Source organism: Octopus sinensis, linkage group LG4, assembly GCF_006345805.1.
Source record: "Octopus sinensis linkage group LG4, ASM634580v1, whole genome shotgun sequence".
NCBI lineage: Eukaryota > Metazoa > Mollusca > Cephalopoda > Octopoda > Octopodidae > Octopus > Octopus sinensis.
The window spans coordinates 32,858,913-32,873,995 of NC_043000.1; positions in this window are offsets into that span (position 1 = coordinate 32,858,913).

Consider the following 15,083-nt stretch of genomic DNA (forward strand, 5'->3'; position numbering starts at 1 on the left):
CCAGCTAGCTGTATGTGATTAGTCGGAGATTTGGACAGTACTCGCGTGTATGTGCGCACGCACGCAGCTGTATATGTATTCACTAGCACTATGACTCAGTGTTGCCGGGTCATAGAGCTAGTACTTTATATATAGTTTTTTTTTTGTATTTTTCATTGCTGTGATGACCGATGTATTTGAATCACCACACTTCTATGACTGTATTGTTCGATGACTGCGTCTGTTAGTTTGAAAGTTCATTTTCAATTTCTTGAAATTATCTCCTTTTTGTCGACAGTCTCTAATGTTTGCCGGTAGGAGAAAGATTTCAATTGAAAATATTGAGCATAATATTCAATAGATCATCACCTATCCAAATGCATGCCATTGGTGCAATCGAGTTATTTCCCTTAACACAGCATGCATATATATATATATATATATATTGATAAAACGGTAAGATATATATATATATATATATATTTTATAGAAGGATAGCAATGGTTTCATGCAAAGAAAAATCTCTCAACAATTATATCAACCATCCCACATCGGAACGTTGTTACTGGTCTCCATTTTAGATGATAATACATGAAGCTAAACAAGACTATACGAGATTTTGGGATAAATAAATATACTGATCATGAGAAGTAACTTAGAAGCAAATAATAATATATACTCACGTATATGTGCATGCACATCTGTGAAAGACATATGTATATATACACATATATATATACACATACATACACACCTGCATTATGCGTTTTATTCGTGTATGAGTGTGTGCATATAATTCAGGAGTTTTACAGATTTTGATGCCAAACATGGGCCATGCGGTTGTGTGTGTATTTTTTCTGTGAATCATTTGGTGTCATGAGTATGTGCAATCTGGATTCCCCTATTACACATATCTGTGTAATGGGGGAATCTAGCATAAGTTCATGACAGAATGCTTGAAATTTCGGAGAATGAATTGTTACTTGCACATGCTGGGAAGAAGGTTTCCTCCTTAACATTTAAAAGTTTACTGTTGATGTTATATTATATAGTTTTTCAGCGCTGCAGGGCTTACATTTACTACTCGGTTTCTTGTATTTGCTCGCTTTAGTTATAATACCCCAGCTTATATTGGGGTTGCTGACTACTCTATCTTTAAGTGCCCATACCATATTGCATAAAGATGTATTTATTTTGCTTTTGTCTCTGAACGAACCCAAATGCTGTGTATATTTTTCTTTGAAGGTGTTTCCCGTCATTCCAATATAAGATTTTGTTGTTCCATTCAAATCCGTAATGCTGGTCTTGTACACAAATACTTTTTCCAGGCAACTGTTGTTCAGGGGACAGCTGTCCGGGGATAAAAAATTACAGGATATTTGGGGAATGCTCCTACTGTTGTTATTTTTATTGTGGTTGAAAATAATCGAACCAGTATTGAGGAGGCAATTATAGCTAACTTTGACGGTATTGCTATTGAAGATTTTGTGGTATTTCTGTGAGTGGGGTAGGGGTTATCTATAAATTTCAGGAATTTTCTAGCTATGTTAGTAGTCATATTCATACTACATAGTGGAATGTACCATAAAGTTTTCCTCTGTCTCCGTCTTCTTGGTGTATCTACATTTGGCTCAATATATATTCTTAAAGTTTGACTTTTCTAGTGCGGTGTTGTAGTATGGGGCAGCCTTTTTGAAAGTAGCTTTAGCGGCGGGTAGGTTGGAAACATGCCTACTAATACTATTAACTAATTGTTTGATAATTGACGGTGAATAGCTAGAGCCTATGTCAGTATAGAAGGTATCCTCATTTGGTTTAGGGTAGGTTTATATTTGCCTGTACTAAGGTTCATGTTAATGTCTAGGAAATTAACTTCTTTAAGGTTAATGTTGTTGTTCTTAGGTTCAGTTGGCGTAACTTTTTCCTTATCCATTTTTGTTATGTACCATCCCAAGAACTTCATTCCTATATAGCCCTATGTCACCTTTTATCTCCTTTTAAGGACATCTAAGAAGTAAAATCTAAGGACATCTAAGAAGTAAAAGACAACCAGATCCTCGCTCCTTGCACCATCATAGCGATTTCAAATAGCTCATCCCCATTCTTTTTCACCCAATAGGAATTAACATGAAAAAGTAATGATTTCTTTGCATTCATTATTACCTATGTTTTACTAAACTGAAGTTCCTCTTAAAGCAGGCTTTTCAAGAGTGTGGTGTAAAACTCCACAATATCGAGCTGGATGAATATGCATTCGGGTTTATTTTAAATGTTCTTGAACCATTCAATAGTTGCACTGCTACATATCCAGCGAGTAAGGTTTATGAAGGTTCGTATGAGTCGTATAACGACGTCTAGTATAGATTTGTTGACAATACCTAATTCGCTTTCCGTGGCATTTATCAGTCTACTGCTAGGGTTTTGTGCAAAATTGTCTTTGTGGTCTTTCAGGATTACAAAAAGTTTAGGTGGGGTATGTCGTTCTGCTCTGTCTTCGATTTCAAGTTTCACACCTAACTGCTATGCGTGCAGTGATCAACCTCATAAACGTCTTTTGGTTTGTCTACTTTTATGAATGTATTTGAATACTTTTTAAAAGGTTCAAGAAATGTTTATAGTTTGTGATGGAAGCTGTTAGATCTGTGGTTGAATTTGACATTTTAAAACTAGTTTTAGGGGGTCAGCTTCGAATCTATCTAAGTCTTTAATATGTAGTGCTTTTTTTTTTTTGTAAAATCAAAAACCGTAACGATCCTCTGAACGAAGACTGAACGTAGCTTTACTGAAGAAAATATGCCTTCTATTTAACTCCTCGGGGCGTTTTCTGTTTTATCGATCAGATTCTTGATGGTAGTAAAGGAATATTCTTCAGGGATGTTTTCCCTTCGTGTTTATCTATGATTTGTTTTGAGTCTGCGTTCGTGCTTAGTGCTCATCCGGTGTTTAAGAACGCCGGAAGAGTTTTTACGCTAATGTTGAATAGCGAGAATGAGTGCTCAATGCCATATTGGTGGATAAATATTCTATATTTGTAGGTTAACAACGCCACCGACGGTTTCATATAGAGAGAAATCTCTCAATAATTATTAAACCTCCCATGTGGGAATGTTGGCACTCATCTCCATCTTGGATGAGAATACAGGAAGCTAAAGAGACTGTACGGGATTTTGGGATAAAGAAATATACAGATCATGGAAGGTAACTTATAGGAAAATCATAATCGTTGCCTCCTTTGTATTAATCCCGGTCTCTGAAATAAACTGTGCATGCAAATCCATAAAAATATGTGTGCATACACACTCGCAGAGAGAGAGAGAGAGAGAGAGAGAGAGAGAGAGAGAGAGAGAGGAGAGAGAGAGAGAGAGAGAGAGAGAGAGAGAGAGAGAGAGGGGAGGGAGAGAGATATTAAGTACATACATCTGCATACACACACCTGCATTTTTGTTCATGCATCAGTATGTGCATATAATTGTGGAGTTTCACAGATTGTAACGCCATACATTATGTGTGTGTGTGTGTGTGTGTGTGTGTATAACGATGACACGAATCTTTTGGAAGAAACTTTTTGCACTGTATATAAGCGTCTTTACTGTTAAATTTTTGAAACACAAGTGTTATGGGTTGTGGGGTAATCTGTATACTCCGTAACGCAAGTGTTTGAAACAGAGAAAGAGCTTACGCACAATACGAAAACTTCGTTCTAAAAGTTAGTGCCATTCTGTATTTTTTATAGAATTTCTTTTTTTACATAATTAATTTCTATTTTAAGAAAATTCTTCTTTGACTATGTGTTTATGAATGAAAAGAACTGATTGTAGCTGTCAGCTGCTGAATCATTTTAGACCAGTTGTCTTCCTCGATTACATCAATACTAGTATGCAGAGGAGGAAGGGTTATAAATCTTTGCCCTGTGTCAATGCCTCCAAGATTAGTGGAAGGAAGAGAGGAAGTTATCTTCAGACCTGGGACTATACCTGAATGCTTCCAATAGAATCAACTCTGATGAAGCTATACAAGATCCAAGTTTAGCCCCAAGTTATCTCTGATCAAACAGACTTGTCATCTATCAGATAACTTTAAGTTTAAACCTGGAATGTTTCAGTTAGAAAATCTAAACCGCAGGCGAATGATATTAATATATTTGGTAATATTTATTTCTTTATTGCCCACAGGGGGCTAAACATAGAAGGGACAAACAAGGACAGACAAAGGGATTAAGTCGATTACATCGACCCCAGTGCGTAACTGGTACTTAATTTATCGACCCCGAAAGGATGAAAGGCAAAGTCAAGCTCGGAGGAATTTGAACTCAGAACGTAAAGACAGACGAAATACCTATTTCTTTACTACTCACAAGGGGCTAAACACAGAGGGGACAAACAAGGACAGAAACACGGATTAAGTCGATTACATCGACCCCAGTGCCTAACTGGCACTTATTTAATCGATCCCGAAAGGATGAAAGGCAAAGTTGACCTCGGCGGAATTTAAACTCAGAACGTAACGGCAGACGAAATACCGCTAAGCACTTCGCCCGGCGAGCTAACGATTCTACCAGCTCACCACCCTTTGGTAATATTAACCAGAGTTATTTTGGTTATGTCTCTGAAGTTTGATGACATTGTCTCTATACAATCATCGTTGATATCAGTTTTTGATAAACCGTGATTGATAAAAAGAAAATTTAATTTACATGTTAAAAGGCATCGTGGACTTATTACAGAACATTTTGGTGGGCCTATGATAACCCTGCAGGTCAATTTGCGCACAACAGCTGAAGGCTATATATAGCATTTAATGTGATAATTTTCATCCCTCATCTCTCAAAGAGATAATTCCGGTTGTAACTGGAGACTATGTTCTACGTTTAAATGAGATTTAATTGTTCTCATTTTTTTGACAATATCATTATTTTTTATTCTTACACATAACATGCATGCTAAAATTGTATAATAAGTAGATTAAAAATGCTTAGTGTTATTAATAAACATTGTTGAGGATAATCCTTTCTCTTATTAATGTTTAAAACATGTCAAATATAACATTACTACAAAATGGTGATACCGCCTACATCCGACGAAACTTCTCGAACGGTAGCCATACCGAACTTGAATAATTCAGCCTACAGCTGAAAAACAACCTCAAAATAATAGCTCAACATGCAAAGCAGCCTTCAGAGCCTCATTTCAACATCATTCCACTGGGAATGACTGACATGAATAATGGAGAAAAATATAACAATTGAAAAATTAGCAAATCGTACTTAAATGAGCAAAATTAGCGAGAACCAAAGAACATCGTTATACAGTGTAGCGTGGCAATTTCAGCCTTTTTGGAATATGACCATAGCGATTGTTAATATCTTGACTGAGTGAAGGGCAAGGCAGAAATGATCTCGTTTGAGGTTACAACCATCTTTGGTCAACTTGTTCTTGTTCTAAACACTAACTTGATTGGCTGACAGGTGACACGAGTGGTCTCTACGTGTTTCGCGCCACTGTTTGACATGTGACACGAGGGTCCCTACGAAGTCCGCGTCACTGATGGACACGTGACGCGAATTGTCTCGACTTATTTCGCGCCACTGTTTGTCATGTGACACGAGGGTCCCTACGAAGTCCGCGCCACTGATGGACACGTGACGCGAATTGTCTCGACTTATTTCGCGCCATAATTGCGAATCAGCCAATCAAGACTTTCGGTTAAAATTCCATTTTCTGGAGTTCAGTGAGCCAACCGAACAGTATATAAAGCAGGGTTTCACAGACACTTAGGTCTTGGGTTCCAGTTCTTCTAAGAACTCACTTAGGCCCCTGCTGCTCAACTTAGAGATATGCGATTGTCTCTGCTACTACCTGTTGCTACGCTAATCCATACAAACACTGAAAGCCTCTCGAGTAGATTCCAGCATCTTGCCCTATGAACAGTAAACTAAATGCCATTCTTAATTCTATGTTCAGTACCTTTGGATATGCTTCACGCCACCCGAACACACAGACACAAAACATGCTAACGCTTACGAACTCTTAGAATTCACATGATTGTAAAATATGTAAAATAAATAATATTTATCTACCAACAAAAGACTTGTGTCAATTCACTTATGTTCTATTATCGTTTGTATGTATTTTATGGCTTTGAATAATTCGTTAAGAGTAGAACCGCGTGCAATCGTATTTCCTACACGATACGACCAAGCGTGATCCTATTTCTTACAACAGTTTATGCAAAATAGTACGTTATGCAACTTAGTACAATCACAACAGAGACTTATAGCATCTTATTGCCATTTCCAGTGCACTCTGGCTATTCTTAAAAAACATCTTCTGCTCTTGTTGCTAAGAATTTTTTTAGGTTACATAACCCGTTGCTTTCATATTTTTGTTGTATTTTCCAGTCACTCTGTAAAGAGTGACTGGAATTTGACTAGATTTGCCTTTTAGTTTGTGTTTGAGGGTGGTTAGGGAGATTTGGTATAATCTAGTGGAGTGTCCAAAGGAATAGTTGTGAGAGCTGTATCGCAGTTTAAAGCGGTTGGAAGTCATTCAGAAATAGGCCTAGGGGAGGAGTTCGTAGTAACTGTATATTTTTACATAATGCCCTTAGCAAGACAGTTATTGTTGAGTGGACAGTTATTGATATCAGTGAATTTGCAAATTTTGATGAAGGGGTTTTAAGGAGTTTATATTTTGGGGGTATTGGAATAAGAAAAAACCTGTACACGAGCGCATTAAATATGGACCTGCACAAGTTTATTTTAATCGTCGGTGAAATTTAATTAACTCCAATTTGACAAGGAGTTGCACACCGAAATGGTGCGCGCACACACACACACACACACACACTCAGAGTGTACATAAACAGATTGGTAAATTGGAATTGATCAAGCGGTGTCAACACCTCTGACGAGACTCCAATAAGGTTTGAAAATCGATTAAGGCTGTTCATAATTCTTTCATTCTACGAATAATTTGTTAAATTTGTATGCCTGCTACATAGGTTTACACACACACACAAACATATATATATTGCGCATGTTATATACATTCATACCTATTCAATTTCTATATTATGTATGTTACATATGAGTATATGCGTATATATTGTATGTATGTTATATATAATATAAAATGTACGCACATACACACACACAAATATGTACTTCACACACACACACACATGCCCTTCACACTCACAAAGCCCACGCCCTCCTCTACAGAGACATACAAAGAAAAGTAAGTCTGAAAGGGTGAAGTGTTTGAAAAGCGGGACTAATTCAAAGCCAAGGGGCAAGAAATGTGTGAAACCAACAGTACAGAGAACCTCCCAAGTGGCGGAGTGGTGTTGGGGGTGATGGCGGTGGTAGCGTGTTGGCGGTCTGGTGATGTGTATGCGTTGAGGTGGGGTGGGGGATATTTTTAAGTGTTATTGCTAGTTGTGACGGTGCCAGTGGTGATAGCCTGGGGTTATTGGTATGGTGATACTGGGTGGTGATTGGGGTGGTAGTTTGTAGCAGTAGTAGTAGTGATGGTGGTGGTAGTGGTGTGGAGGTTAATGCTGTTTAGCAGTTTTGACTTAGATCTATTATCAATGGCGTTCCATCTGAGGCCATCACCTATGTTTTAGGCACTATATCTTCGAGTACATTGTTCAGTGTCCTTTATTCACACTGCAGGGTATGATATCAGGGAAATTTAGCTGCTATTTCTAACAGATCGCGGCTTCTACGTTGTCTCGTTGAAAGTGATATTGGAGGAGTTGGTGGTGGTTTTTTCGGGAGTGTTGGATGTAGTTTCCGTTTCTCGTTGTCGTCGTGGTGGTCATGGCAGTTGCTGTGAGGGTAGTGCTAGTGTTGTTGTTGTTGTTGATGTAGTTTGTGTTGTTGTTGATGGTGGTGGTGTTGGTTGTAGTGTTGGTGTCGTTGGTGACAATGAAAACTGTCAAATGAAACAAGAGGGAGCCCCCATACCCTAGTTGATTGTAAACCGCATCTAAAGGGTGGCAAAACATACACAAGGGATAAAGCAAATCCCTGTATTTAACATGGTATATTTCGGAGAAAGATTTGTTACAACAATTTATGAATATTCGATAGATTTAATTCGTATAAAAATATTTAATCTACCACAAAATAGTTATGGATTAACGAAATTGCCTGATCGATATAAACTGTACACAGCGTTTATCAAGATTAGGATTCCGTGCAGACGTGCAAGAAGTATTCCCAAGTATTCCTCACCACCCGTGTACACCACCGATTGCCCTTGTATACAGTAGGGATCAGTAATGCATCTACAATGATAGCCTTGTATTCAGTTGGAGAGCAGCACTAGGAAGAGAGAGAGAGAGAGAGAGAGAGAGAGAATTTCTTTATTCACCATAAGGTTGAGAAAAAGAGGGGACGATACGAGGACAGACAAAACAAACATTGGGGTCAGGGTATCGAATGAGACGAAACGTATGAAGAAACAAACAATTAAAATATATACAATTAAATGAGAATGAGTGATTAACAAAAAAATGAAGCGGAGGACGCGTTTGACCCCACAAACCACATGCTTACACTGAAGGAGAGAGAGTCAATGAAAATGGTCCCCTTGTATTTGTAGTCTAAGACTTATCTTTATAATAAAATATATTTCCCGAGACTGCCACAAATAAGACTACTTAATTTAGTGTCTAAAAATACTAATGTCTTATTAACACATTGGTCACTACTGTGAAGGCGCATGGCTCAGTGGTTAGAGCGTCGAGCTTACGATCGTGAGCTCGAATCCCGGACCGGGCTGCGTGTTGTGTTCTTGAGCAAGACACTTTATTTCACGTTGCTCCAGTTCACTCAGCTGTAGAAATGAGTTGCGACGTCACGAGTGCCAAGCTGTATCGGCCTTTGCCTTTCCCTTGGATAACATTGGTGGCGTGGAGAGGGGAGGCCGGTATGCATGGGCGACTGCTGGTCTTCCATAAACAACCATGCCCAGACTTGTGACTAGGAAGGTAACTTTCTAGGTGCAATCCCATGGTCAGTGTCGTGACCGAAGGGGGACCCGGATAGTCACTACTACCGCCGCCGCCACCACCACCACCACCACCATTACTATCGTCAGTTGTTTCTGTATTTTTGATATCTTCAGACAGAAGTCCATCTTCTGTACCAGCCATTGCATTAGCAATTCCACATTTGTTAAAGCTGTGTGTGTGTATTTTACTTTTACAGCTTCCTATAACGACTTCCCTAACGAACTTGCCTGCGTAGCAACAAGTTGCTTCAGTCGTTCTACTTGAAGTTAGTAAAAGCAGTCACCTACTAAAAGCAAGCATCGCCATACTCCACTCATTTTGAATAAAACATTTGAATAACTTGTTTGTTTGAAATGTCCAGGAATTACAACAATAAAGTTGAACTGTCAGAACAACAGATTGTTTAGTTTCTATCAATCACTCAGGTTTCCCCTTTGTTGCTTCTCATTTGTTAGCTGGGAACTGGCCCCACACTAATAATGCTGTTGGCCAACAACTTGGACCCTCTGACCACACTTTCTCCAGCCACAGTTTTTCACAATGTTTTTGTTCATTCACTTCGTGTGATGCAACAAATACATTAACAGCAATAATTTCTTTGGACATTGTTTAAAGATAATAAAAAAATGACACCAACTTTGTGCAGTTGCATCACAAACAGAGACAACCAAAGCACAGTATATTTTTTTATGATTCACCATCTTTTCATCTATATTTTCGGCAGTTGTTCCCTGTAAACGGCGAGAGAGGCATAATTATTATCAATTTTATTGGGGCCAATAAACTCTTCTTAACTTCTCACTAGTTACAATTACAAGACTAACAAATATGGCAATCAGCGAACTGGGATATGTGAACTATTACTGTAGGCTAGAGGTAGGGGGTCTTATTTGGGACACCACAGTCTGCGATTCCTTTGCTCCCTCCCACATCCTGGATGCTGCAGTTAATGGCAGGGTCACTGCTTCCGTAGCCGAACGGAAGAAAACCCTGAAGTATCGGGACCTGACAGTGAACCATCTCTTCCAACCTGTAGCATTTGAGACGTTCGGAGGGACTGGGCTACTAACGGCGAAGTTCTTGTCATCGTCGGCAGCTCGCCTCACTGAGGTGTCAGGTGATGCCCGTGAGGGCACTTGGCTTTCACAACACCCTTAGCCTCGCCATCGCCCGTGGCAATGCTGCGAGCGTGCTGGCTTGCTTCAGTAGGTTCTGTTAAACGTTATGGTGTGCGACCATTTGCTCTGATAAAAAAAAAAAAAAAAAATTCTCCTCAAATGGTTTCAATACGGTTTCCATAGAAAGATTTGGAAGGATTAGAAGAAAGTTCTCCAGTAATTTTCTTTCACGTAAATAAATGTTTATGTTAATTTAAGAAATTGCCAACAAAATCTTATAAAATGACAATGTTCTAAAGGTTGTACATGTTTATATGTTATATATGAAAATAAAATTGAAATCCCGGCTGAAGCTTATGCATTTCGGAGTTCTAGTGATGACTGAATCCAGTTGTCAAACTTCACTCCGTATCCTGACCTTTCAATGACAAGAAGTGGTAATTTCTGGGATTATTTTCCAGAAAAAACCCCCCCAAAAAACCCAGCTGTGTCTATGAGCCGAGTAACCATGTCGTTTTCATTCCTCTTTCACATCGGCTCCTTTGGCCCCCTCCCCTTTTGCCTCTCTTCTTTCTTTCTTTTCTTTCATAAGTTATCTAGTTTAATGTCGTTTATGTCTAAACGTGTTTTTATAGCATTTAAACACCATACTTACATATACGCACATATACACCCGGCATACGTACACACAAATACAATATAGCCATAGTTTATATATATATGCATGTGTTTGTATATTTGTGTAAACATAAATACACATCGTCTAGAAATACAATACAGCTACCATATATATATATATATATATATATATATATATATATATATATATATATACGTATGTATGTATGTATACAAGGTAAAGCTAAGGTAGTATACCATTTAGATGAGCCGTGTTGACACGAGACTTCCTTTGAGAAGACAAATAATGATATGAAAAGACTTCTACATTGCGTGTGCGTGTGTGTGTGTGTGTATGAGACTATATTTCTCCTTAATATTTGTTTGGGTGTCGCTGCTGTGAAAGAATAAGAACCAGTCGTTAACAAAGACACAAAACCTTTTCTTCTCTTTTTATTCTGTTGATTTTTAAACGACAGCATTAAGCATCTGAGCCGATGTGTATGGACGCGTATATCTGTATGTATGTATGTACGTATATGACAGTATGTATATGTATGGCAGTATACGTATACGTATATGTGTATACATACATTTATGTTTGTATATATATATATACATACATTTATGTTTGTATATATATATATATATATAAGCACATCTATATATGTCTATATGTGAGTATATATATAGTATGCGCGCGCGCACACACACACACACGTAGATGCCTGTGTGTGTGTATAGATATTGAAAAGGCCACTCTGACTCACAGGTTATCAATAAACCACTCCTTATACAATTGGTTACGGTGCCAGGGCATTCACCAAGAAAACATTATTGGGACCAACAAAAAAAAACGCTCCTTACATTGTCGTCGTTTGATTGTCCAGTGTAGAAGGACCCCCACCCCCCAACCAAATCTCTATATTAAAATATTTTTGGTTCTCAGGTGGAGAACCAGTTTCTGAAACGTCAAATTCCACTTCCCCGACTCACAGCTGTAAATAATCTAATCAACTTTCACTCTACAGGTTTGCCCCCCCCACCACCACCACCACTCCACCCCATGCTCCAGTTTTCTTCGATCTCGACTCCTTTTTATCTTTGAAGTCTCTGGTATCTTTAAAACGAAGACAACTGGCAATACTCTTTACTCTTTTACTCTTTTACTTGTTTCAGTCAGTTGACTGCGGCCATGCTGGAGCACCGCCTTTAGTCGAGCAACTCGACCCCGGGACTTATTCTTTGTAAGCCCAGTACTTATTCTATCGGTCTCTTTTGCCGAACCGCTAAGTGACGGGGACATAAACACACCAGCATTGGTTGTCAAGCAATGCTAGAGGGACAAACACAGACACACAAACATATACATACATATATATATATATACATATATACGACAGGCTTCTTTCAGTTTCCATCTACCAAATCCACTCACAAGGCTTTCGTTGGCCCGAGGCTATAGTAGAAGACAGTTGCCCAAGGTGCCACGCAGTGGGACTGAACCCGGAACCATGTGGCTGGTAAACAAGCTACTTACCACACAGCCACTCCTGCAATGGCCAGAAATATCATTAAATGCCTCGTGGTATTTAGTTGGATAAGGCGGCGAGCTGGCAGAAGCGTTAGCAGGCTGGGTGAAATGCGTAGCCGTATTTCGTCTGCAGTTACGTTCTGAGTTCAAATTCCGCCGAGGTCGACTTTGCCTTTCATCCTTTCGGGATCGATTAAATAAGTACCAGTTACGCACTGGGGTCGATATAATCGACTTAATCCATTTGTCTGTCCTTGTTTGTCCTCTCTGTGTTTAGCCCCTTGTGGGTAGTAAAGAAATAGGTATTTAGTTGGCAACCCTTTTCGTTCGGTGCACAAATCTCCCTAATCCTCCCTTCGTTTCTCGCCGATCTGCAGGCCGATAAAATAAAATACTACCAAAGTTCTGTGATAAAACAAAAAATAAAGAACCATTCAGGTGCTGGAGGGGTGGGGATCTTGACTAAATAATACTACAAAGTATATCAGTCGTGAAAGAATTATACTACAAGAAATCTACGTGTCTTTGAAGTCCTAAATTTTGGTAGGACAGCAACTTCAGTAGAATGAATGGTTCGTCTGGCGAACTTCAATAGGTTTTGCCTATCAAAGTAGTACTTACTGAGCATTTCAACAACCTTACCACCGCCACCGCCGCTGTTGATTCTACTCATGATGCAATTCACGTTCTTATCTTATTCTATTTATTACTCACAGGATTTCCGAATTTCTAAGTTACTACGAACAGATTGTATTTCATGTCTTACGACCCAATAGTCATAGATTAACGAAAATATCTAATTACAGCTCTCTCCCCACCCACAATGTATTTATATATATATATATATATATATAATATATATATATTATATATATATATGTGTGTGTGGTGTGTGTGTGTGTGTGTGTGTGTGGTGTGTGTGGTGTATAATGTAGTCGTTGGCTATGGCCGGTCAGAAAGTTACCTTTGGTTTCGCACATATGCTCTTAAGCAATATTGGCGACTCATCAGACCTGCTGGCTGGAGGCACATAACCTCCTTACTAATGGAGGTAAGAATACAGTTTCGGTTAGCCAGGGTTGTAAAAAAAAAAATTAAAATTAAATCCTGAAATGAAATTCTTCAAAAGGGAACCCCCTTCTGGCCAAGATAGAGTTATCTACCTTTTGACTGGTTCTAGTTGTCTGAAAAAGTTCTGTTTAAGTATGATTTCTGTTTGTTAGTCAGCAAGCAAGGAATTCAATGTCTTCAACATGAATTTTCTCTCATTAGGGCACCGGCTAAATACCTCCCTTTTGGAACTTAAGCAGATCCCCAGTTCAAGCTATTTTTTTAGGATCCTTGCTATCTTGGCCAAACAAAGTTTGCATCATCTGCTCCCGTTGGGGTATGATCCAAGTCATTCCAGGAATTTCCATTTAATCCTGTATGGTGTACTCTTTTAAATACCATATGTAGTTGGTCAAAGACGTAACATTGCTTCTCTCTGAGATCCTAAAAGAGGACCTCTGGTTATTTAGTTGTCACTTAAAGGGGTCTTCCGTTCCTCCAACATATTTCTGTGTATGTGTCTCTACCTTATTGTGGTGCTGCTGTTGCGGCTGTTACAGTCAGACATGTTTCTTGTGCTACCACTACTGTCGTTGTTGTTGTTGCTGCTGCTATCACTGCCATTGCTGCTGTTACTGTTGGCTACGTTGTTGGTGCTGTTGTTGTTGCTGCTGTTACTGTCGGATGCATTATTGGTGTTGTTGTTGATGTTGTTACTGTTGTGCCAACGGTCTTCGTCCCAGAGCTCGCAAGATGGGAGACGTCTGAAACGTGGTCCTTTGCTATTCGTAAGACCCGCAGAAGAGAAAGCAGGTCAACCCTCGACACCGAGAGCATCGACGGATGGATGAATGCGCATCCAGGCTCAGCGGTTGCGTAGGAAGTCGGGGATAAGAAACAGGAAGAAAGAGTGAAAGAAAGTTGGGGCGAAAGAGTACAACAGGGGTCGCCACCGCCCCCTGCCGGAGCGTCGTGGAGCTTTAGGTGTTTTCGCTCAATAAACACACAACGCCCGGTCTGGGAATCGAAACCGCGATCATCCGACCGCGAGTCCGCTGCCCTAACCATTGGGCCATTGCGCCCCCACTGTTGTTGCTGCTGGACACCACCTCTGCTACGTAGACCACAGCCTCGGCGTTGTATCGACCAACTACTGAGAACTCATTGTTAAGCCTACATGAGCCTCCTGCTTGTGTGCAGTGTTCACTAAAATATTATTAATACTAGGCACACAACTGAATGAGACCCTTAAATTGTGTCAATTAAATAATCATCTGTACATATGGGATTGCGTGAAATGCTTAACCTTAGTGGGGTCGGGGAAATTTTTAAATTCGGAAAGTAAGATGTTTAGTCGGTGCCCTCATGAGAGAAAATTCCTACTGAAGATATGAAATTTCTTGCTCGTTGACTAGCGAACAGAAATCATGCATAAACTGTCCCTTTTCAGACACAACTGGAACCAGTCAAAGGGAGATAACTTTATCTTGTCCAGAGGGATTTCGCTCCAAAGAATTTCGTTACAGGGTTTTTATTAAAACTAACTCTGGCTAAACAAAACTGTATTCTTACCACTATTCATAAGGAGGTTATATGCTTCCAGCCAGCAGGTCTGATGAGTCGTTGATATTGCTTAAGAGCGTGTGTGAAACTAATGGTAACTTTCTACCGGCCATTATCAACAACTACATTTAATACTACTGCTCAAAAGATTCTTTTGAGTGTACTTTTTTGATTTATGAACAACTGACTGATTATGTGTG